Source organism: Protopterus annectens, chromosome 2.part0 (genome assembly GCF_019279795.1).
Source record: "Protopterus annectens isolate FY-2018-M chromosome 2.part0, PAN1.0, whole genome shotgun sequence".
In the NCBI taxonomy this organism is placed as follows: domain Eukaryota; kingdom Metazoa; phylum Chordata; order Ceratodontiformes; family Protopteridae; genus Protopterus; species Protopterus annectens.
The window spans coordinates 1,173,467,722-1,173,494,958 of record NC_056728.1 but is presented as its reverse complement, the minus strand read 5'-3'; positions in this window follow the sequence as shown (position 1 = coordinate 1,173,494,958).

Sequence of the window (27,237 nt, the reverse complement as noted above, 5' to 3'; positions counted from 1 at the left end):
AAATCATTTAAAGCTTACAAAATTAAGGATATAACTCCCAGAGGGCTTCGCATTAAGTTACAACCTTTAGTTCCCAATATTGATGAAGAACTAAGACAAGACTGGGCCAAGGCACAACATCAGGCATCAATGTTACTTATAGATTGCCTTATCAAGTATTATGAAAGAAATATTGAGACTCTTACTCCTGAACTACATAAAACTTGTTCTGAGGTTGAAAGTTTTCTTCTACAACTTATTATTCAGACCAGTTGACACAACTATCAAAGAACTAGAGCACATTGAAACAGATTTAAAGAAAAGGAAGCTACATAAATTCAATCGAGGCGTAGGTGATTATGAACAAGGTATACCCTTTGTCACGGCAAAAAATGTCAGATTTAATGATGCCACATTAAAATTTTCCAGAGGTAGAAAACGACCAAGATCTATATTAAAAAAACAAACAGATAATAGAAATGTTGTCACCACAGAAGATGATTATTCATCCACTCGGATGGAGATGTTTCCTCCAACCAGGCCCCAGTGGCCAAAAGAAAACAATTTATCCCTTTAGGGACAGACACGAAGAGCAGGCAGGAAGCACAAACATAAACAAGGACAGGGGTCCCACCAGTTTACAGACATTACTCAAACAAGTCACAACACAATAAATAATGTTTTGAATATCTCATCCGTGAATTAACAGAATGTCAATACCAAGTACTCAATAAAGGACTAAATTTTGTACCCACAGCATCGGTGTCAGAACATTCATTTGTAGAAGACCTTAACAATTTTTGTAGAAATCTTAACCTTAAGTTATTTTTTTCAGACACTAATAACTCTCAAAGATCTACAGGTTTCAAATTTGGCAAATCCTCTTTCATGCCCCCAATGGATAAATATGTATCGACATTCAAGGAATGTGTTTCTAGGGATTTACACTTTTCAAAAAACCTTGAAACTGCACGTAACAATTTAAACAAACAAGAAAGAGAAGCATTAATACAATTACAACAAAACAAAAACATTGTCATTACCAATGCAGACAAAGGTGGTGGAATTGTTGTCATGGATTACAGTAAATATAAGGCAGAGGCAATAACACAGTTATCAGATTCCAGGTTCTACATCAAGATGGCAATAGATCCTACTTCCAATTTTAAATCTGAAATAGATTCATTTCTGGATTTAGCGGAAGAAGAAGAAATCATCTCATCTCAGGTGGCGAACCAACTAAAAGTATCAGAACCCATGCCTCAATTTCTTTATTTAATACCAAAGACACACAAAAATTTAAATAACCCCCCGGGTAGACCTATAGTGTCTGGTCATGGGTCCTTAACTGAACCATTGTCCGCCTTATTAACAGAATATCTTAAACCACTATTGTCCATGGTACGATCACAAATTCAAGACACGACACAATTCCTAAACATTCTTGAAGATTCTCAACTGGAGGAAAATTGGCTTTTGTGCACGTTAGATGTAACATCTCTATACACAAGCATACCACATTCTGCAGGTATTCAAGCTGTAACATACTGGCTCACGGAAGCAAAATTATATTCCACTGGATTCAACAATTTCCTTATCCAACTCACCAAATTTGTTTTACAAAAAAATATATTCTACTTTGAAGGGATACCATTTTGGCAAATTAAGGGTACAGCGATGGGGGCTTCCTTTGCTCCAATTTATGCTGATCTCTTTATGGGGTATTTGGAACTACATCTTATTTATGACAACCAGCGAAACATCTTTTTGGAACATATGGATATATGGCGGAGATATTTAGATGACTGTTGGTTGGTGTGGCGAGGCAGCCGAGAGGTCCTTACTAAATTCGTGGAATACCTTAACAACAACCCATGGGACATAGAATTTACCATTAACATTGGATATAAGGAAATAGTGTTTTTGGATGTATTAATTAATAGATTGGAAGATCACACTTTGTCAACAACAATACACCGAAAGTTTCCGCAATATAACACTATTCTACATGCAACAAGTTCCCATCCTCGCCACATCATTACTAATATTCCAAAATCACAATACATACGGCTTAAAAGGATTTGTTCATCCGATATGGAATATCATAATAAAACTGGTGAATTAACTACAAGATTTACAGACAGAGGATATAATATCAACCGACTAAACAACACGGTAACACAAATTGATAAAAAAAGACGTGAGGATTTACTTCAATACAATAAATAAACAGAAGGGCTTCAGTCCGCCAAACAACCAATCAGGTTGATCACTACATATGGTAATAACACCAAATGGTTTAGAAAAATTGTTGAAAAACATTGGGGAACCTTACAGTCCAATTCTTTTCTCAGGGATATTCTTCCAGAAAATTGTCTATTTTCCTATCGCAGAGGACGCAATATACAGTCCAACTTTGCACATTACAAACGCCGCCTTCCTGGTATACAACACCAAACCACATTATTTGGAGACACATTGGTTGGCTGTTATCCATGTGGACACTGCAGTTTATGTCAACATATTTGCAAAACAAAAGAATTTACCAGCAAAAATACACCAAAAATTTTTAACATCAAAACATTTGGAAACTGTAGTTCGGACTGGGTGACATACTTGGCACAATGTTCTTGCTCTGCTTTTTATGTAGGCCAGACTTCTAGGCCTATGAGGATCAGAATTAGTGAACACTTAAGCGCCATTGAATAGCATAACCAACGCCTTATACAAACACACCAGACAACACACTACAGCTTCATTTCAGTTCACTATCATAGACAGAATACAATCACATAGGAATTTTAAAATGGGTTGGCACAAAAAACTAAACAATATGGAAGAAAGATGGATCACTACACTTGGGGCCCGTTTTAAACCCGGACTTAATGAATATCATGTATGTGAAGGATAAATGGTATAAAATGTGATATTCACAGTGGTATGATATTGATTTAATTGTGATATCTTATCTAAGATATAACAACACCATCATTGTTAGTATCTATTACTATTCCTTTAATTTCTTGCATTTTTCACATATAACATTGGATATACAATTTGTTATTCTGCAGATGTACCCTAAAAAATTAAAATAGGTTGAATATTGCAAAAATTTTCACATTACTCATATCTGGTTTAATATTGCTGTTACAAATGGATTTCACTATATAAATATGTATAAATTACAGTTACATCACATTGAAGTTACATATTTTGTTGTAGATAACAGGTTCATTTTAGTGAATTCATTTGCAAAACATGGTGTCTATGTGTTTAGCTAAACTGTCAGTATTATAGAATGAATGTGGAACATACCACTTTAAGATGACAGTATAAATTGGTAGCTGAATGCATTATGGGCTGTAATTAAAATGTTTGGATAAAGACACATTGAGAAAGGCATTGTTGGCCGAAACCGGTATGTGCATTTTACATTAGATTGTTGTTACAATCTAATTAAATATATATTTTACTGCTACCATTGAGTGCTGGTCCCTTTAGAGAGCAACCCATTAGTATAGACCCCATTTATACCACACCCCTCCATTTTTTCTCCCCACTGTGAAAACAAGATTTAAGCTAGCATTATGGATGGCTACATTCCCACCAGCCTGATTGACACGGGTATCCTGACGCAGTGTAGCTACTGCCTCATATACACTGGCAACCGTCTTCTCATAAATCACTCAAGTACAATTGGTGAGAGATGTATCTACACTAAGAATCTGGAATGCTTGCTTGCACACAGAACAGTAACACTTAACAGGTTGTCAGCTCACATACTAAATCTCCTACACAAACCATGTACTCAACACATAAACCATCATACACCAAAAACCTACCTAAATACCAGAGACCTTCCAAATACAAACATGCTACACCTAATACAGCACCAACAGCACTCAATAAACATAAAAACACAAGCACCAGTGTCTCACGAAATAAGCCTATAAGGCAAAGCACCTGTAAACCAAATTTTTTAGTTGTGGGTGACTCCTTTGTAAGACACACAGATCTCCCACTCAACATGCTGGACAAGGAGAAGGTTACGGTCAGCTGTCTATTGAGTGCCAGGATCCATCAGATCACACATGCACTCAAGTCTCTCAACAACACATACCGTTATGACTCCATCATAGTTCATGTTGTGTTAATGACTTGAGATGTGCCTCACTGCACTATATGAAGACAGACATGATTGAGATCTCTGAATATATGTCCCAAGCAGGTATGTCCCTAGCCTTGAGCAGCATTTTACTCTCACCTAGTATGATACCACAATATAAATAAAAAGTGATTGACTTTAAAAATTGATTTAGTTTCTGGTGTCATTCTAAGGGGATCCAGTTCCTGTCAGCCTGGGATAACATGGTTGATAGAGCACGCTGCTTTGCCAGAGATGGTCTTTACCTGTCACCTTTAGGCTTTCGGTTAGTGGCTAAGGCACTTGCCTCCACCATAGTGCTTCTTTTAGGAAGGTCTCAAGAACAAAATTTCTGACGTGAAAATATCACCCACAAATATATTAAAGGTTATGCTGCTAATGCTAGGAGTTTAAATCAGAAACTGCACTCTCTGGAAGCACTCTTGTCCCTGGAGGATGTTAACTTCTGTGCAGTCACAGAAACTTGGTTAAGGGCCACAGAGAGTACCCTGGCCTTACAAGGCTAAAATGTCTTCCACAGTTTCAGACTATAAAATGAATGTGTGAGTACCAAAGAAGTATCTATCATCATCAAAGATAAATACACCTCTAGACTGGTTAGACAGGAAATCTCCATGGAGTTACTCCAAGTTCAACTAACTGTGGCTAAGACCCCCCCCCCCTTCAAGTCATCATTAGATAAAGGCCCCCTTCAATGAACCAAGATATGCATGCTGTTTATTTGGACCTACTTGAGTCAATCAAATTACAACCACCAAACACTCTAGTCATGGGCGATTTTAACTATTCCTGCATTGAATGGGAAACGTATATGAGTACCAACATGCTTGCACAAAGGTTCCTGGACTTTGTTAACACTAATGTCCTGGAACAAATAGTATGCAACCCTACAAGGGACGCAAATATTATCCACCTGGTCCTCACCAATATGAGTGACTGTTGCACCACTACAAGTATAGGACCCTCACTGGTTAAATCTGATCACAAATAAGTCACATTTGAAGTAGCTATAACACCTAAACCTCTCAAGTGAAATCAGGCTAAAATTATTACCAAAGCTAATTATACTCTCCTAAGGGATGGCATAAATAATTTCCAAGCTCCTATTCCCACAGATGGCATTGACAGCAATACTAAGGTATACACAAATGCCCTGTACAAACACTTATACAAATGTATTGACACAGCTGTACCTGAAAGGATCAAAACAAGATCCTCAAGAAAAAATTAGCTTTTGTGGTGGACATCTAGCATTAATAAGTTATACAACAAGAGGAAGAATTAAAAAAGAGAGGTCCCAGCACTGGAAGAACAACCTCCTCTGCTTCAACAAACAAATAAGACAACTTGTAAAATCCTCTAAGGGCAACTTTGAAAAAAAAATTAGCAACCATAGCTAAGGATAACCATAAGGCATTCTTCAGCTATATCCATAACCTAAAAGGTAGGACACCGACAGATCACACTCAGTCATAGTTGGGGACTTTACCTCAACCAGCAGACCTGTCACCAGTGGGGTTCCACATGGGTTAGTGCTGGGCCCCTCTTGTTTGGAATATACTTATCAGAAGTTCAAGCCAAAACAGAGGGGCTGTGGCTGACTAAGTTTGCTGAGGACTACAAATTAGGTGCAATCATTGAATCCTCAGACAATGTCAATATATTTCAGGAGGGACTTACATAAACTACTGATTGGTGCCAAAGCCATGGACTCAAACTCAATGCAAAAAAAATGCATTATCATCCCCTTTGGTAAAAATGATATCCCTGCAGACTATCATATAAATAATAATACCTAAAGTAACAACTCAGTAGTGAGACACTTGGGAACTCAAGTTGAATGTAGTCTAAACTTTCACCACCATGTGTCTACTGTGGTAAGAAAGGCGTTCTATGTTGCATATCTCATTAACAAAGGCATTGCCTCAAGATAGAAAAAGGTCATAACACCCCTGTATTCAACCCTCATGAGACCAATAATTAAGTACAATACTCCTTTTGGTATGCAACTTACCAGGTACCTGCAGCAACTTGGGAAACCTCAGAGAATTCTAACCAAGAAAATTCAGGGTCTCCAGCACGTCATACATTGATAGTCTGAAGTCACTGTCACTGTACTCAGTTGTGTACAGACTACTTAGAAGAGACTTGTGCCTGGCCTATAGAGCAATCTCAGATCCAAATGTAATGGAAATGCTGCACATCCGCATGTCAAATGGGACAAGTGGCACCCACTCCAGGAACCTTAACCTGGCCTGCGACATAATTAGGACCTGCTGGAGAGACAGATGTGTCTCTCAGAGTTATCTCCTTCTCTGGAATAGGCTACCAGTTCACATCAAACAAAGTCCCACTATGATCCTGTTTACGTATAGCCTGGATGACTGAACGGAAAAACATAAATGCTTGCCAGGGATTTCACCTATGAGACTCCTAGATATGGGCAGTTGTTGCTAACTAAAATCTCAAGCTTAGCAAGATCCTTTATAATGGGTTTCTCTAGTATTATATTGGGTGCACACGGCTAGGCTTATAAAGACCTTCTGGTCAATAGCCCAGTAACCACCTATGAACATATGAACCTATGAACACAGTTTCATTAAAGAGTTTCATTAAATATTTTAAAGGAAATGACCCATTCCCTGAAATTCCTTTCAATAAATGATCCCACTACAAAATGTGCAAATGAGTCCACAACTGTATAGCCTTAAAAACAACACCCACACATATAGAACAATGCTTAACTATAAGGTCATAAATGCGAAAGCAGCAAGTGCAAACAGGTCACAGTGTGTATATATAGAATGCTAAATGGAAACAGATAATATGTGTTCAAAGGGTTTTATATGCAGCATTCATATCAATAATCTATAACTGCTCATTCAGAAATTGTTTTCCATTAATAAGCATCTTGCTTTGTAAATAAACAATTCCTGAGCATCGTGTATATACCATATTGCTTACAAAATTATAAAATTGTAAATTTAAAGTCTATGTGTCACTCCTGATCTTATTAAGAATATTCATGCATGTACCCTGTGCCTGAGTTTTAGGTGAAAAATGTCTTTGAACCAGTTTACGCACCTGGTTAACAGATAAATGAGTAAATAAAAATGTTGTTTGTCTTTCGGCTTTTCCCGGTTAGGGGTCGCCACAGTGGAACTCCGGTCTGCTAATGATTGGCAGTAGATTTTCACGAACGCCAAGGTGCCAGCTCGATGTCCAACCTTCAATGAAGGCACGCCCATTTATGCATGTCTTTTGAATGCCACCAAACCATGGGAAGGACATGCAGACTCCACACAGAAGGCACTCCCCGCACTCCAGCCGAGAATCGAATGGGAAAACCTCTTGCTGTGAGGCAACAACGCTACCGCTGCACCACCGCGGCATAAATGAGTAAATAAAAATAAGTGTATAAAATTCAAAATAGGAATGGTTAGTAAGCCACCATGCCATCTTAAAATCTTTTATAGACCTGTTATATTCTACTCTGACAATCACATTTCTGACTCTACAATACTACAATCTGGTGTGCCTCTATTTTGGGTCCTGTTCGTTTCTCTTCATTCTTAAATAAAATCTTAACATCCTTAATAAACCTCTTTATGCTGAGAAACTCTTCCTTCTAATAGGTGGTAGGAATAATAGGAAAGTAGAAAACTCTTGTCAAATGATTTCACTCAGTTTCGTCTTTGCTGTATCAAAAACAAACTACTCATCTATAATTCTATAACTAATATTATGACCTTGAAAATTTGTCATACGCTCACCTCAATCTTCTTTCTTTAGTTATTTGATTGCCTGGGGTAATAAATAAACCAGCTGAATCATATAAGTATTTATGAATACACTTAGGCTTTACTCTCTCTCCTTTCACAAAGTCTTGAGGTGGCTTGAATTATATTTTAAATTAGCTAGCAACCTTACTCCTCAATTCAGCATATTTTTGGTAAAATGTTTCACCCCCATGCTTGAATACACTGTCCTGCTTACCATTTTTGGTAATTCTCTGCACATCACAGTACTACAAGAAAACACCTAATCAGCTGGCATTTAATTACTCTGTCTGATGCTAAGATGCATTACATCCGAGTGACACCTCCAAGTGCATCTGCAGTTACCTCTTAGTGACACCTCTAGGCATCAAATATTGCTTGTCCATATTTGCATCAATAATTTCAAAACCATGCTATGTAAAAGGTTTTAAAAGATTATATCTTAAAGCTTACACAATGGCAAACTCAACTGCATTAATATTTGACGTCTGTCTGGTGCAGGTAAAGAGATATTAACTGTTGTTTTATGATATTAATCTACATAGATATAATTTTCACATTTTTCTAAATATCTCAACAATGAAGTAGTGTAAACAGAGCTCCTTAGCCTCATGTGAAAGCTCTCAGCTAGATGAATAAAATGCTGCTGACAGTATATGTGTAACTTAATTGGTTGCTGAGATATTCTAAGTTGTTTACAAACTACTACACATGTAATAGTTACAGTGTTTACTGTGACTTATAAAATTCGGTTTAAGACCTAGAACCTAAAGAATACTACCACTATAAAAATAGTTTGTGCTGAAGAGTTTGCCATTTATACTTCTTTCAGAACCCCTATGGTTCTAGAGATATGAACATTTGTTTGAAATGTTGTTGTTGTGCCTTTCGGCTTTTCCTGGTTAGGGGTCACCACAGCGGAACTCCGGTCCGCTAATGACTGGCAGTAGAGTTTTACGTGCCGGGTTGCCGGCCCTGACGCACAACCTTCAATGAAGGTACGCCCATTCACGCATGTCACCACACAGAAGACGCTCTAGCTGAAAATCGAACAGGACAACGTCTTACTGTGAGGCGACAACACTACCGACATAATTTGATTCTGCCAAAAGGCTTAGGCTCCACCCATTGGAAGTTACAGTGCAAACTTCCTGAGCTCCATTGGAGTGAATGGTAAACTCTAGTAATAATCCCTTATGCTACAGGGCCACTCTTGTTCTCTTTAGAACAACTGTTTATAAGTTGCTACACATTAATTTCTGCCCACCCCATCATATAAAATTTCCTTCTCTACTCATCTCTACCTACTAAGAACATAACAACCGGGCTGCATTGCACTTCTGGGACAAACTTTTGTTTTGTGAACTTCAAAGCGTCCTCAGAATTTATCCTTGCAGCTTGGGACTCCTTCCTCATTGCTGCTGCAAATTTCCCTAAAGTCTCAGTCTTCTTGGACACCCTCCTCAAATAGCCGATCGATTCATCTGAATAAAACTGTTTCACTCTGAAGACACCGCTGCACCCACACACTTTCAAATGCATCCTTGTTGTTAGTTTCCTGTATTTCTCTTATACTTATTTTCTTTCTTTATTTCTGAATTCTTCAATATACTACTTATTCACTTTTACAGATCATATTTACCAGATAATGAATGAACTGCTCTTCTTCTGATATTTTTGTTTTTTTGATTATCTGCAAATATAATTTGGTTTTACCTATGAATGATGACTCTTGCTTTACATAGTTAAGCTGCATATTTCTATTGCTTTCTGGCTCTGTCATTTAATTACTCTGTCTGATGCTAAGATGCATTACATCCGAGTGACACCTCTAAGTGCATCTGCAGTTACCTCTTAGTGACACCTCTAGGGTCCTTGGACCAGATCACATGCTTAGTTAATAAATTAATAAAATGAATAAATAAATATATATATAGTGGGAAAATGAGGGAGTATTACAGGATGTATAGCACAAGCGGAATCATGTAAGGTTCATGTTTAAAAAACATTTTTTGGAAAGTCCACCCATTTCGTGGTGTCTCCCATACTAGAGTCTCTGGTATTGTTATTTATCATCTAAGTGCCTTTTGGGGTTCCTGCTACCTACTAACCCTAAAGCACATAAGTCTTGCCCTTACTAAAATGAAACTGCCAAAACAACATCACTCTGACAAGAAAGGCATTTGCTCTTTTTAGGCTCTCCCCTGCCATGCATGCAATGGTGTTATGGTAGAGTGCATACATCACTTCTGAAAAGCAACAGGCTTGCATTTCTACGGTCTTGCATCACTAAGCACCTCAAGCCCCAAGATCTCAGCAGTGTAATAGGAGCCTCCATAGTCTCTCTCAGAAAAAACAGAAACAGCCACATGATGTTTTATGTTTCTTACCTTCACCTAAGTACCTATAGCAACACTCTGGATTTGTTTCTGCACCCACATTGCTGATGTCATCATCCATCATCGTGCCACTGCACCACAAACCAACTTCATGTAAGACATGTTTTTAATGTGGCCAAAGTGGTACATACAAATAATTCCATGTCGCAGCCACGACACATCTCTATGTCACTTCAGAATGCAGCGCATACTCAGATCATGCTACAAGGAATTCTTTCACATACAGCCTGACGCCACAGGGCAATTGTGGTAACCCTAGGATACTGCAGAATGACATGTAAGTACTCATTCCCTATTTCTGGTTGGAAAGTGCCTAGTAAATGCATGTTGCAGTGTATCTCTGTGTTGGCATTGCACAGCTGCTTAGCACTACTATTGAAGGAAATAGGTGCTGTCCATCATTTCCACATTACCAGGGTAGGATGTTTACAGAGACATGCTAGTTTGAGAGCAATAGGGTCACATCATACAGTGCAAGTGGGTTATAACAGATTTTCAAGTGTGTATGTAATGCAGTACCAAAATATTTTCATTTTTATCACTTTGAATGCCTAGGAATCACGAGAGTTAGGAAAAATCTCTGCACAGCTATATTTGTTAGCATAGGTTCATAGGTGTGTACTAGGCTAATGGCCCTGGAGCCTTTACAAGCCTAGCCCATAAGATTACCCTGGCATCATGCCACACGACCTTAGTTCCCAGTGCCTCTGTCGAGTAGAGCCACTGGAGTGATCCCTGGGATGAATTTTCTATTTCCCATCCACTCATCAAGATTTCTCTTGAAGAGGGCCAGTGAGGCACTTCGCTTGACATGCATGGGAAGTCTAATCCATAGCATGAGCAGTCTCTGGGTTATGAACCTATCCCTCCATGCAGTAACAGGATACTTTGCAGCTAGTATGAAAATTGTGCCATGATTTGCCCTCTGTGTTACAAACTATCACTATCTAAAGGACCCTGTACCAAGTAGGCATGGTCCTTGTATTACCTTGTTTAGCAATGAGCAGGAAAGTCTCAAGTACCAACACACTAGCAGTCTACATGGCTTAATCACAAGTGTTCTGTTTAGTGCATACTTGATCTGCATCAGCTGTACAACATCTGTTGATTAGCAGGGTTTCTTCTGTCTGTTTCTTATTTACTGTCCATTATATGTGTCACAGAACTACTTGCTGCCTCCACTTCAAGTTTTGCCTCTTCCTTGTGTCCAGTGTTCTGTGAATCTCACAAATCAATCTTGGGGACGTATGTCACCTTCTGATCCTCCTAATTTTTCCTGCAGAGCAATTCATGGTTGCATCATGTATAGACTAAGCATTTAAATACTGTGTTTTACTACAGGGTCATGCATCCTCCCATATGACAGATACGTTTGGCAGAACTATGCACATATGGCACATCTGAGCATTTGTCAGTCACATTCCTCTTATGACTGTAGCATTACTACACATTGTGGATCTGTGTCATGCATCCATTTCTTTAATTGACCATTCTCTTCACTTTGGTCTAGCATACCCTTTCATGTTAACCAAAGAGGATTATAAATTGCCATTATATTTGTTTTACATCAGACAATAAAGAGTTCACCCTGTTTACTGCCTGATGTAGAAAGGATTTTATTTAAAGAGATGCATAATGTGTTTTGTATGTTCTATAGCCTTATTTTTCTGTAAACATATTATATTGCAGTCACTGTCTGCTGTTATCCACACTGTAGAACAGTAAGCAACAAACTAGTGTGGCCACCAAGATTACTGAAGTTCAAAATCAGCAAATCCCTGTCCCCACCCACAAATCCTCACCTGTTATAAGTACAACCCTTCTGAATGAAAGCATGTTCACAAGTAAGAACCTGCCCTACCACTTAAAATAATATTACTTAGACAAAGGTTTCAAATGTAGTACTCTGTTTAAGTGATTGGCAGCATTTCCTTCTTTCTACCACCTGCCGCTTCAGACTCCATGGCAACAAAAGTTTTCTGACAGACTGCTCCAGCACAAAGCAAATGTGAAGTGTTGAAGTGTGCTCATGCTTGACCAGGGAATTGTGAAACTGAACTAGACAAGGGTTCAAATGAAAGCAGACTCGCAATGAACCCTGCCCCCACCTCACATTGCTTTGCACTGTCTCATCCAAATACAAGTCTGTAGGGCATATTATCATTATGCCCTACAGCGAATTATTAAATGCAAAAAAAGAGAGGGAGAGAGAGAAACATGCTAACTTTGACACAGCATGCGAGATACTAGAAATTCCTAGAAAAAAAAATTCACAAATGTAAGTTCTGCATTATCTCAAGTACTGACACATTCCTCAGCATGTACGTTAGGTGATTCTTTTCCCTCTCTCACTCTTTTATGCTGAGCAGGGATGATATCCTAGATGCATAAATAAACACCAGAAAATTAATCTTAACCTATTGTCTGTAGAGCTTTCCTTGTGAAAAAAATGATGTTCCAGAAACTGAATGGTGAGTCACTAGGCTGCAGTCTAGTTAGATTAGGATCTGTAATATTTGATCAGTTGTTGCCTCTGTTACCCGTGTCTACCATTTAACAATGTCTAACAGCACAGAGGCATACCTCAACCAGATTTTTGCAGAATGTCCAGCTTTTTGCCTCTTATTTTTGGCCTGTTCCTCATAACATTTATGGTTTTCTGACAAATCACTAGTTTGATCTGAGGATTAAAGTGACTAAATAATGACATGCCTTTGAGTTTCAGACCACATTCTTCAGAAAATTCACGCTAACACAAAATCTGTCATTCTAGAAACTTTCTACATTTATAAAAGCAATATTTAAAATGTGAGCTATATTTGTGCCTTTGTCCCCACATTATGTCATGCTTTGTTCAGATTTCTTGTGCCAAGAGGCTGAGAGACATGCATAGAGGACTAAATGAGTTGCTTCCTAAGTACAAATAAATAGAACTCTATCTTCAGGACAGTCTTTGTAACATTGGAAGGGCAAGTTCCATCTCATTCTGACCATGGACTTCTTCATATCTCCTTCATTAAATAGTAAATACAAACTTTGAAAAGCAAGACTTCAATCAGAGGCACATATCATAACCCCCAACAGCATCTTTAACACTAGCTTGTAAAATGGCATTAACCTAACTCATGTTTCTCTACACGTTTAGTGTATTTTTTTCTCTTCCAAACCCACTGCATTAGCAGGCCTTCAACAGAAAGTTCAAAAGTAACTACACCTTTTATTATACTAGGTCTAGTCAGCTTCTGAAGAACGTTGATTACTTGTGTTCTGTGTACATAAATATTAAGCAGTACTACTGTTAGCAACACTGCAACTCATACCTCTCAACTGTACAAATTTTGCAGAATGTCCAGATTTTTGCATCATATTTTTGGTGTTCCTCCTAAAATATGTACTTTTCTGGCAAATAGCCAAGGATTGAATTCATTAATGACAAACATTTGAGTTTAAGACTCCACATCCTTCAGAAAATTCATGCTAATGCAAAACCTCTTATTCTATCAACTTTCTAAGTTTGTAAGAACAATATTTAAAATCTGCCCCTATTTGTCCCCCCATCATTTTAATGCTTTGTGATTTTATGTGACTGTCTGAAAAAGGGTTTTACCCGAAAGTGCTAACCATTACTTTTGGATTAAAACTGTTTTTAGCCTGGTGGTCTGCTGAGTTATTTTCTGGTTTTGATTTGTTTATTTACTACAACAGACTTTTGGTGCCTTTGTATCTGGTGCTTTTTTCTTATTTAATCATTTTAGGCTTTGTCCAGATTTTTTGCTCTAAGAGGTTGAGAGGTATGCTCCAGCCTATTTAGACTAATCACCAACTTAACTTTGGGTTTAAAAGTTAGTGTCAATATAGTGGTACTTATCAACACAGTTGTCTTGGTTCGCACATGTCAAATCTCCTTGAGAACTAAATATTTTCAGCTGGCTATCAAGACTGCTGAATGGCAAGCAACAGATTCGTGCAATTGGCAAGATTATTGAAGTTCAAAGTCAGCAAACTCCCTTCCTCACCCACAGATCTTCACCTGTTCCAAAGTACTCGGCCAGGATTTGATAAATGTGCTGTGGCTAGGTCGGTATGTCTGAACATTATAGAAAACAGCTTGTTGAATTAGAACACCTTACTTCGGAAAGAGAACAATGAATTATATAGTCTTCACCTAAAAAAGAGAAGACTGAACTTCCTGTTGAATCACACTTTTAAATCCAGATAACTTACTTAAACAAAGGTTGCTTAGATAACCCCAAATAGGCTATGAAATGTAGTGTGTGTGTGTGACTGTGTGCGTCTGAAAAAGGGGTACAATTTTAAATTTTCAAATTCTGCTGCATTTTTACAGAAAAAAATACATGTTTGGTATAGATTTTCATGTTTCACATTGTTGCTACATCCAGGGAATGAAAAAAAAATCAACTGCAGGTTTTATGCAGTTTTTCACACTACCTTTAAAACTTGCGATGTTTAAAAAGAAAAAAAAAACTTTTTTACTATTCTAACTTGTCTCATCTGCATAAGGAAACTGTACTCGTTGGCAAAACTACAAAGTAAAAGGAGAGAAAAGAAAATCTGATATCAGTAATGGGGAAAATCAGGACTTTATTGAGGAAAAGGATGTCAACTTTTTTGGAAAGCTACTGGCTTCAAGGACATTAGAGTTGGGGTATCTGGCCAAGATTAATGTTATACAGCAGCTGGGGAGGTGCTAAATTAAGTCATATTGATTTTATATAACTGAACATTAATAAAGTCTCTGAATCTGTCTTACATGGTAGACAACAAGAGGACTAAAATGGGCTGGTGTTAGGAATAAAAGAGATAGGAAGGGGGTCGTATGAGGAAAGAACATAACATAACAGTTGGGACAATTACTGCATGAGGAAAGGGCTCTAAATACTGGTTTGCCTCAGGAAACAGGCATGATATGTGTTTTAATATCTAGCATAATTTTAGGTATTGAACCTTGGGTTAATTACTTCACAGACATCACCACAATAGGAGCAGTAATTGGTGAGGGGTACCTATCTTAACCTGGGACATAATCAGGAAGAATAAATTGAAATGGGGCAGCTGAATAAGAGTGTTGAAAAATCCAAGGGCCTACAGATGACCATCAACAATCCATATGCAGATTATAGGTCTGGGGAGGTCCAGCATAAAAGATCTAAGCAGGAATAAGACATACAGGTAATAATCACCACAGGGATGAATTACAAGGAACAGAACAAAAACAAATAAGATGATGGGCTGTTCTTCCAGGAACATAAAGTCATTCAAAATAGTAAGTAATTTTCCTACTTTGTGGATTACCAACAAGGTTGCAGTTGAAATCATGTATTCAGTTCTGAAGACCATACAAGGAGATGGATGTGAAACTTCTAAGGGGAGTTCAATGGAAAGTTAACAAGATGTAAAAGTAGGTGGAAGGCATGCTGAATGCCGAAGAGTACATATAGGCTAGGGATGTACTCCACAGAGAAAAAAATGGAAAGGGGACATGATTTTGGTACACAAAATTATTCCTGGGGCTTTGGAAGACATATGGCTAAAAAAGGGGGGGGGGGCTAACAGGGAGAGTCAACTCCAAACAGATGGAGCATGTTTCAATATGTATACAAAGATATTCTGTCACACACAAAGAGCAGTTGTTGTTGTTGTTGTTGTGTTTTTAAAGAGCAGTAGGCAAGTAGTTAAATAGGTTCCTGGAATTGGTGGTGAAGAGAGAGTTATCAGAGGCTTTTAAAAGTGTATGAAAAAGATGCAATAAAGGGAAAGCCAAAGAGGGAGGGGGTAGCTGCAATGTCAGTGTGTTATCTTTAGCAAGCAGGATGACTACGTACACCATGAACAGTTTTCTGTCACTACTTTTAGGATGTAAAAGTTGTGCCTGGGTTGCATAGTTCATTAAGATATGCCTCCAGTCCTGTTTCTGTTTTTTTCTTTGCTGAAATATATATCTTAAGTGTGGTCACATATTTTAAGTCAGTATCACTTTTTGGTAACATGTTAATAGTATTTGGAAATCTGTAAAAGGCCTGGAAATTCTTCATCGCAGCGCTGATTGTCTGCCGTGTCTTCACTTGGTATAACTGGCTTTTACAGCTTATGTGTTACCTAACTCAAGGATCACTTAATTTGACCTGTTAGTAACAGCCTGCATTTAATTGCTGGAACCTGTGTTCTAAGAGACTGACTTCCAGACAATCTGCAAATATACAGAGCTGAGTATATTTTTTGGTTTTACAGTTTGTACTGTTAGTTGTTGCTTAGATCTCTGTTGAAACTGTTTTGTCCTACCCACCCTCCCTATTTTTGGTTTGTAGTTTAAATTTGGTGGATTTTGCAGTTGCCTGCCCCACTGTAGATCTGATCTGGGACACTCCCCAAGTCCCATCTCTTTACCACAGTCTACCTAATAAACTCTTTCTGCACTTGCTTTTAGTCTTTTTAATTTAATTGCATTTTTTAAACTGTGTTTGGTCTAATATTGCTACATACTCAAGCGTGCTAGCTTGCACTGCATGTGAATTGTTTTTATTACTGTTTTTGCTACTTTTCTGTAAAAAAAAAAAAAAAAAACTAAGCCTGTTTCCTACCTTTCCTGTAACTAGTTGTCAGAAAAATATGTATTAGTGTATGTATTAGTAATATGCTTAGTGCATTTAAGGCTTGAAAAGGGTTAACACATTTATTCTATTTCACACTGCATAAAATCTGTACAAATTGCAGAAGCTTTCTAACCTTGTATTGTCATGAAATATGCACAGCTATAATCTTTGCTTATGCTTTGGAAATTTACAGGGAAGCAGATAATTTCTGCTTGTGTCAGGAAAATAATGAATAGATGTATTAATGTTATGAGACTTAGACAAGGAGTTCCGCTTGTGCTGTGAGAAAATACACAGCTGCAGAAGCTATAGATAATCAGAACAAAGACTGCTTGAAAATATGAACTGCAATCAGCACTTGCTTGTGTCTAAGCTAGAAAAGTACATTGAAATGTAACACATGTATTAGTACTACACAATAGAAGCTTGTAACGGGCTAGAGCCCACCAAAGCCAGGTTGTTTTTATCAAAATGTTTTTCATAAATCCAGTCATGTCAGCAGAAAATCTGAGTAACATCTGCTGTAGAACAATACTGAAAGTTGTGTTTGATTACGTCAACCACAGAAGGCAATGTCTTGTAGAACAGTATAAGAATAGCATACTTCCTGTTAGTAGTTAGGCAAAATCCTATATTTGCATGTTTTTGTCTCCTTGCAGCAAGTTATTAAATGTGCCTTATCTGAACCTTACGTGTATTGGTCTTTTAAGTTTTTTTCTTTGACAGATTGGTCCTTTGGACCAGAAATCCTCACTTCGCCTCGGATCAGACAGGCCAGGTGGCTTGAAACCGTACGGGGAAGAAACCACATCGGTTCTTCTTATTTGAAAAGCCCTCCGACTGAATTGTCGTACAAAAGAGGCCAGTCACTTCCTGATCTGCGACTGAAGGACGGGTTTTTCACGAACCAGGTGATCAATCACGAAGGTTCAGGTAAGGTGAATCTACTTTTTTTCTGTTTTAAGATCAGGGACTAGATTTGTATTGTTTTTGCCAGGACTGTATTTTTACATGTCAGGGACAGATAACATTTTTGTGATCCATTTGAAGGTGAAAAGCCGAGGTACCAGATCGCAATAAACGTCTTACTGGCATGGTGCTGGTCTCTTGTGTGTTTAACAGATAACATTACTGTCTTGTCATAGATCAGGGAAACAGAGTAGGCAGGCAGTCATTCTGAAGAGACTATAACAAAATCCGTGGTACCACGTTAAAAATAAGGAGTTACATAATGATTAAAAAGGGTAGAACAAAATGGGTAATAATTACACAAAAAGACCCCAAAATCCGCCATTAACCGAAGACGCAAAATACATGCAGTCACAGCGTGCTGATAATATTAAATACTACTCAAAGTGGGTTAATAAGTATGAATTTGATGGTAAATTAGAAAAATCCTCACTTGTCAAACTTGTCAAACAGCTTAAAAACGATTCCAAAGGTCAGGTAAAAAAGCAGCGCCAATTAGGAATTCCTCAGGCACACAGGTGGATTGAGGAAGTAAACCGTAGGGAACAAAAGAACAATAATTCAAAAGCAATGTTTTTAGATAAGGAGGACAATAACTTAGTAATAGCATCGGCCCCTCCGCCCCTCCTTACCAGAATATGAAGCACATGAACATGTTAGTCCACCCCCATGATATCCTGCTGTCACTGAAAATACTCTACGAAAGCAAAACCGTTTATTAGAGATCCCATTGAGACCAGGTCTCGAACACGGGCAGGTAACTCAAAGGGGACATTGAATTATATCAAATGGGTAGGAATTCACGATCTATGAGTGAAGAAGAAATATGCCCACTTATAGAAGTACCTAATCCTCAGACAGGGCAAGAAGGTCAGGACCCAACTATTCTAGTGTATAGATCCTGGACTCCGGAAGACATCCGGAAAGCCGCTGAAGGAATTCCCCATCCAAAAGTTAATTTTAGAAAGTTCTTAGAAGATTTACAAGGAATGAGGCTGAGTTATAATTTAAATGGAGAAGAGGTAGAAAAAGTAGTCAGACAAATTGTGGGACCAGATTGGCACATGATTAGTGGCAACTGGAATCCCCATGACGCTGCGCTCAGGCCCCTCCCACATAGCAGCGCAGAGCTAGACAACAGAGTGAAAGGTCTTACAGACCGAATCTCTGAGAAATGGAAGCCTAGGGCAGACTGGACTTGCATTAATCAATGCATCCAACAAGAAGGTGAAACTATTGACAGATATTATGCCAGACTGTTAGAATGTTTTAATAACCATTGTGGAATGCAGGTTCCTGAAGATCAAACACAAGATTCCCCATATGAGCAGCAGTTAAAGAATACATTTTTGAAAGGCAGCATTGCACCCATAAGCAGTTTTATTATAAAGCACATGGTAGATCATAGTACAAGCAGGTTACAGTCATTACTTGAATATGCTAGGCATACCAAAAGGCATTTTAATAGCAAAAAGAAAAAGAAAGCCCAAGTATTTTCTGTAGGAGATGGAGCAGAAGTTTATGTAGTACATTCCGGGAAAAAGGGCAAGAGAAATGCCCAGGGAAACAAACAATCTGATCAGCGATCAGAGGACTTTGAAGGGCGAAAGAAAAGGGGTGAATGTTTTAAATGTGATAAAAAGGGACACTTGGCAAGGGATTGCAAGAAAAACAAGAAGGCAACCACGGAAGACAAGGAGGGTGGGGACTGACTATATGATAGTCAAGAATCACTAGAAGGGGATAGCAGAGAAAGGATAAAAGAGAATGTGATAGAAGGAGTAGAGGATGTGACAGAAGAAATAGAGGAAGTGCAGGAAGTTACGGATAGTGAAGAAAATGAAATATTGGATTTAGCTTTATTGAGCTTAGAGCTCTATATAGCAGACACAAAACCAGAAGTTACACTCCTGGTAGAAGGGAGGGAAGTCAAATTCTTGTGTGACTCAGGGGCATCACGGATCCTGATACATCCCTCCAAACTGCCAGAGAATTCAGTCACCTGATTACATACTAGTGAAAGCAGCTAATGGACAGCTTTATCGAGAGCCCCTCTCCTATAATATTGCAATAACTGATCCTGTTTCAGGATTGACCCAGAAAAGCAAAATTGTTGTTTTCGCAAAATGCCTAGTAAACCTCTTGGGCAGAGACCTTATGCAGCTATTTGGTATAGCAGTAGTTCCGATTATGCAGGGTGTGGAAGCACAATGTCAAATTGATACCTTTGCAGTGCAATCGGAGGGTGAAATGTTCTATTGGTACAGCCAGGACTTGGTTACAACTGGTCCAGAGGCAGTGACCGAAGAGTTGATGAACGTAGCCATCAGCAAGTTCCCCTCCCTTGACATTGATAAACAACATTTGTTGCACTGTACTCTGTATTATTGTAACACACCAGGACCTGATAAGGAATATGAGCAAGAATTGTTTAGAAATCGTGCAAACAGATTGATATTATGTAATCTGTACTGGGACATGGAAGGGAACAGTGTAGCCAGCTGTTCATTGCCCCAGGAGTTCTTTGCACTCTATAAATCTAATCGATTACCACATGTTAGCTTAACTAAGAACAAGAATGTAAAATGGGTAGACTTAGGAGAAAAAGTTACGAGATGGGAAAAGCAGACAGAGTTAGAACTGTCAGAACAGGGAATACAAATGCAGAAGTTGAATTGGATAACTCAGACACACCCAGCCGTGCACTTGCAGTCTAGCAAGGACAGCTGATTAGTGCTCCTATTAAAGGAGGAAGAGAATGCCTTACAGAATATACCAGAAACTCTTTGGTCAACAGGAAAGTCAGATGTAGGACTTATTCATACAGCGGGACCAGTTACTATCACGCCAAAGTCAGCATTTAGACCACAGAAAATACAGTATCCCTTAAGGAGAGATGCAGAGGTAGGAATTAAACCTATTATAGCAGCTTTACTTAAGGAAGGGGTGCTGGTGGAATCTCCTGATTCACCATGTAACACACCCTTATTTCCTGTTAAGAAAGTGAATGGAGACTGGCGTATGGTCCAAGATTTACAAGCTGTAAATGACGCAGTAATACCAAGGGCACCTACAGTGCCAGACCCACACCCCACACACCCTGTTGAATGATTTAAAACCTCAACAGAAATATTTTTCTGTGGTAGATATCAGCAATGCATTCTTTTTGATACCGATACACCCTGACAGCTAATATTGGTTTGCATTCACCTTTCAGGGGAAAAGGTATACATATACGCGACTACCACAGGGATATTGTGAAAGTCCAACAATATTCTCACAAGAAATGGCAAGCAACTTGGCGGGATTTACCCCACCAAGAGGCAGTCAGATTTTACTTTATGTTGATGATATCCTGCTGGCGGCCCCCACCCAGAAAGATTGCAAAGAAGATACCATAGCGCTATTACAATTTTTAGCCACTGAAGGACATAAAGTAAACAAAAATAAACTGCAGCTTTGGAAAAACAAGTTAAATACCTAGGATATGTAATATCCAAAGAGGGTAGGACATTAGATGAGGACAGAAAAGTAGCGATTTTGCAAGCACCAAAACCCACTACCAAGAAGGAAATGATGTCCTTCCTAGGTACGACTAATTTTTGCCGGAGCTGGATTCCAAACTATGCCTTGGAATCTGCACCGCTGACTAACCTGATATATAAAAAGCCTATGGCAGCACAGGATTTGTGACAATGGACACCAGAAGCAGAATCTGCTTTCTGCAAACTGAAACAGTTAATAGCGTCCTCATTAGTTTTAGGATTACCAAACTATCATAAACGTTTTTTCCAAACTGTAGATTGTAAGCAAGGTTATATGACATCAGTGTTAACACAGCAGCATGGGGACAAGCAACGCCCTGTTGCTTATTATTCATCACAACTAGACCCAGTGGCACGGTCTTTACCCCACTGTGTACAAGCAGTAGTTGCAGCTGCAATGGCAGAACAGGCTTCGGCCTCAGTAGTTTTATTCCACCCTTTCACTTTGAGAGTGCCTCATACAGTCACGATTATTTTACTGCAAGGGAAGATAGCATATCTTTCCCCTGTTAGGCATCTTTCCTGTATGACTATATTGTTGAGCCAACCTCATATGACAATTGAACGATGCATGACTTTGAACCCTTCTACCTTGCTCCCAACCCCTGCAGATGGCACACCACACAGCTGCCTGCAGGTGATTGAGCAAATGACACTACATAGAAAAGATCTTACGGATGTTCCCTTGGATGAAGCTGAGGTGACATACTACGTGGATGGCTCGTGCAAAAGGGGTCCTGCAGGACAGAACCTAGTAGGATGTGCAGTAGTTTCTGAAACTGAGATTATAGAAGTGAAACCTTTACCACACAACTTATTTGCACAGACAGCAGAATTGATTGCCTTGACACGGGCATGTACCTTAGCAAAGGGTAAATGTGTGAACATTTTTACTGACAGCCAGTATGCTTTTTCTACTGTACATGTTTTTGCGCAACAGTGGAAAAATCGAGGAATGATAACATCTACTGGCAAACCAATCAATCATTCACAGTTTATTTTAGATCTTTTAGAATCTATTCAGTTACCTCAGAAAGTAGCTATTTGTAAATGCACAGCTCATACCAAGCAACAGGATAGGATTTCAAAAGGTAATGCGAGAGCTTATACAGCTGCAAAACAGGCAGCTTCAGAAGTATTTATTTTGAATGAGGAATTACAACCCTCTGAGATTTTAGACTTAGAAATGTTAAAGACAATGCAGACACTTACTATGCAGGCTGAAAAACAAAGATGGGTAAGATGAGGAGCAATTCTCGAAAAGGGGCTGTACATCTCTAAAGAAGGGAAACCGATATTACCATCTAATTTGTTTAGATATGCAGCTTTGTTGAGCCATGGGCAATGCCATGTCTCAACAGGAGGGATGGTACAGCTGGTGAACCGAGTGTTCATGACATATGGATTCTTAAACTACTCTAAAAAATTTTGTCTGATGTGTCATATTTGTAACAAACATCATGCACAAGGGGCGTTAAAGCCCAAGCAAGGGAGTTTCCCTACACCACCGTATCCATTTCATACTATCTGTATGGATTTCATAGAATTGAACAAATGTGAAAATAAGAAGTATTGTCTTGTCATTATAGATATGTTTTCCAGATGGGTGGAAGCCTTTCCGACTAAAAATCCAGATGCGGCTACCATAGCAAAATTCCTCGTTAAAGAAATCATCCCTAGATTCGGAATTCCGGAAAGGATCTACAGTGACAACGGTACACACTTTGTAAACAAAACCATACAACAGCTAAGTAAGCATTTTGGTATTTCTTTAAAAAATCATTGTGTATATCATCCACAATCTGCAGGGTTAGTTGAGAGGAATAATGGGATTTTAAAGAGTAAGCTAAGAAAGGTAATAGCAGAAACTAAGAGAAATTGGGTGTACTGTCTGCCCCTGGCACTGTTGAGCATGAGAACTGTTCCGAATGCAAAAGGATTGGCTCCTTTTGAAAAACTATTTGGAAGGGCTTATTGTATACCTCAGTGGAAACCTCTCATGCCCGCAGACCAGGAAGCCGACTGTACACTAGCAGAGTATATGAGAAATTTGTTGAATTCTAAACATCTGTTGCAGTCAAATTCTGTTTCAGATAAAGAACAAACCAGACCATCAGAAGTGGCAGTGGCTCCAGGAACCTGGATCTGGGTGAAGACAATAAAAAAGAAGAATTGGACGTCACCAAAGTGGGAAGGTCCATATCAAGTGCTTTTGTCGACACCCTCTGCAGTCAAGATCACAGTCTGCCTCGTGGATCCACCTGACGCACTGCAAACTAGTTAAGAACTTTGAACTGGACAAAAATCTTGTCACATGTCAAGAGCAAAAATTATAGAATCTAGAAAAAACAGGAATGCAGAACAACCATTTCCTCAGAAGTATTGCATAATCATCCTGTTAACTGTACTAGTGACAATAATCTTTTTGTTGTGGCCATTCCTTTTTCCAGCCACACAAACTGAACTGAATAAACGTGAAGCGTTACTCATAGACTGGCACCCAAACTTCAACACTTACCAGGCAATTAAATATGTGTATGCTGAGACTTTCAATGTTTCGAATTGCTGGATTTGCACAGCTTTGCCGACAGCATACGGGGGTTATTAATGACTACAGTCCCCCTAGGGGTCAACGAGACCTGGGAAAACTTGATTTATGATACCTCAACCATTACATCACAAGATAAAATATCATTGCACTTGTCTATTCCACAAAAGGGAACTGTGTGTTTTCATAAAAATGATACTGTTCAGGTGGGTTGGAGCAATTGCAATGTGGCTGTTCCTTATAAATGTTACACTAAAGCTAACAATGCAGGTTCTTATTGTAATACAAACTATGATTCATTTCTTGAATTGATGCACAAAACAATTGATGAAGTAAAACATAATTCTGTTCTCTATAAACAACTGTCTATAAGTGATAGAAAAATGTTTCATGCAGGACAAGTGTATATTCATAGTAAAGTTACTACTAAAGTAGAGGATTGTTATTTTATCTGTGGTAGAAAAGCATACAAGTGGTTACCTGAGAACTGGTCCTGCAGTTGTTTTTTGGGCTACCTGGTTCCAGCCATATGACACACGGCAGTCTTACCTCGAGGAAAAATTCAGAATGTCCGAGAAGTCATCAAGAAACCTGTAAATCCAGTGGGGCAAATCGATGCACGTTGGAAAAACCATCATTCTATAGGCAATGGACTGACACACATGGACTTGAGTGATAGTGTTATATCGTGGGCAGGCATATTACCAGCATATGGAGCAGTGAAATCGATCTGGGAGCTGAGAAAACTGTCTAAATTTCTCGAAGTAATGAGTAATTCAACTTTTTCTGCTCTCGAATTGGTGACTGATAAACTGAATGCCATGAGAACTGTAGTGCTTCAAAACCGCATGGCTCTCGACTTCACCCTAGCAGAGAGAGGCGGTACTTGCACTTTAATCCAGGAGGAGTGCTGTTTGTATATTCCTGACCATAAACATGAGATAGGCAATCACCTTGAGGTAATTCAGCAGGTGTCAGACATGACTAAACCCACTGACGGACTTTTTCCAGACATGGTTTGGGGGGTGGGGTACTATCCTAATGAACATCCTGATTGCCATTTGTGTAGGAATGATCCTACTGGGAGTATGTGTTTGCTGTGGCATCCCCTGCATGAAAAGACTGATTAAAGACTATATAGACATGTCAGTTTTTGAAACCTTATATCAAAGTACTGAGTTTAAAGAATTGTTAAAAGATTGAAAATGCTTTCATAAGTTTAAACTGAATAACTTTCCTAACTGAAAATCCTAAGTGGGAAGAGGTTAGGAGAAGAAAACAACTGTTTATGCTTATTTTGAAAGTAGAATAAAAGTATTAAAAGGGGGGAAATGTCAGAAAAATATGTATTAGTGTATGTATTAGTAATATGCTTAGTGCATTTAAGGCTTGAAAAGGTTTAACACATTTATTCTATTTCACACTGCATAAAATCTGTACAAATTGCAGAAGCTTTCTAACCTTGTATTGTCATGAAATATGCACAGCTATAATCTTTGCTTATGCTTTGGAAATTTACAGGGAAGCAGATAATTTCTGCTTGTGTCAGGAAAATAATGAATAGATGTATTAATGTTATAAGACTTAGACAAGGAGTTCCGATTGTGCTGTGAGAAAATACACAGCTGCAGAAGTTATAGATAATCAGAACAAAGACTGCTTGAAAATATGAACTGCAATCAGCACTTGCTTGTGTCTAAGCTAGAAAAGTACCTTGAAATCTAACACATGCATTAGAACTACACAATAGAAGCTTGTAACGGGCTAGAGCCCACCAAGGCCAGGTTGTTTTTCTCAAAATGTTTTTCATAAATCCAGTCATGTCAGCAGAAAATCTAAGTAACATCTGCTGTAGAACAATACTGAAAGTTGTGTTTGATTACGTCAACCACAGAAGGCAATGTCTTGTAGAACAGTATAAGAATAGCATACTTCTTGTTAGTAGTTAGGCAAAATCCTGTATTTGCATGTTTTTCTCTCCTTGCAGCAAGTTATTAAATGTGCCTTATCTGAACCTTACGTGTATTGGTCTTTGAAGTTTTTTCCTTTGACACTACTGATCCAGATACAGATTTGCTGTATCCAGGACTGTATGTAAGCTTCTGAGCCCCCCCCCCCCAAGCCTTTCTGTGTTGGAGGGAAGCCTTCTAGCTTATCAGTGGGAGTGATAAGCACTAGGTAACCTGTCTACCACATAAGGAGTGGTTCTGGCCCAGAAATTGTAGTTACTGGCCATTTGGACAATCTCTTCCATCTCTCTCAACTTTCTGATTTGAAAGCCTGCATTTGCACTTGTTTCTGTCCTGTAACTCATCTAGTGCAGATACAGATGCTTAGTTTTAGCACTTAAATTTGCTTATTCATGCTCAGCATTTGTTCAGAACTTGTAAGCACTAAATAAGCTACTAATTAATATAGCACTCAATCTTCCTCATTACCTAGAGGAAAACAGTTTTTGTACTTACTTTTCTCACTTGCTTAGAAAAAAAAAACAACTCTTGTACACACTTTCCTCACTTATCTAGAGCAAAATAGTTTTTTATTCAGGCATGTCCAAGGGTCAGCTCCCAGTGTTTTCTCCTGTCTGATGAATCTGGGCATATTGAGGCAATGTAGAAATTGCCTCATGTATACAGACAACCCTTTCCTCCTACCACCCAACACTACAACCTGTGAGAGATGCACTTATCTAGCCAAACTGGAGGTAAAGCTCTCTCCAACCAAGACTGAACTTGACAGTCATGAGGAGAAGGTAAACATTTGCACCACACCACACTCATCACATAGTCTCACTAAATCTATACCACCAAAATCCACACATATTAACACAAAAACATTTGCGGAAGCTCTCAATAATAATCTATCTAAGCAACAGAGACCTCCAAAGCAGAAATGCAAGCAACCTCCATCCCCCAACACAACCCAAATGACACATAGCCCACAGACTCAGTGTGCTGCTCGACCACAGCCAATAAGGCAAAACAACATACCCAACACACTAGTCAGGCACACTGATGTCACACTCACCAGGCTAAACAAGGAGAAGGGTATTGTCAGCTGCCTGTCAGGTGCCAGGATCTGCCGCATAACCCACACACTCAGGTCACTCCACAACAAGTACAAATATGACTCTGTCATTGTCCATGTTGGTGTGAATGACCTGAGACATACCTCCCTGGACTACATGAAAAGAGACATGGAAGAGCTCTCCGATCTTGTATCCCAGGCAGGTATGACCCTAG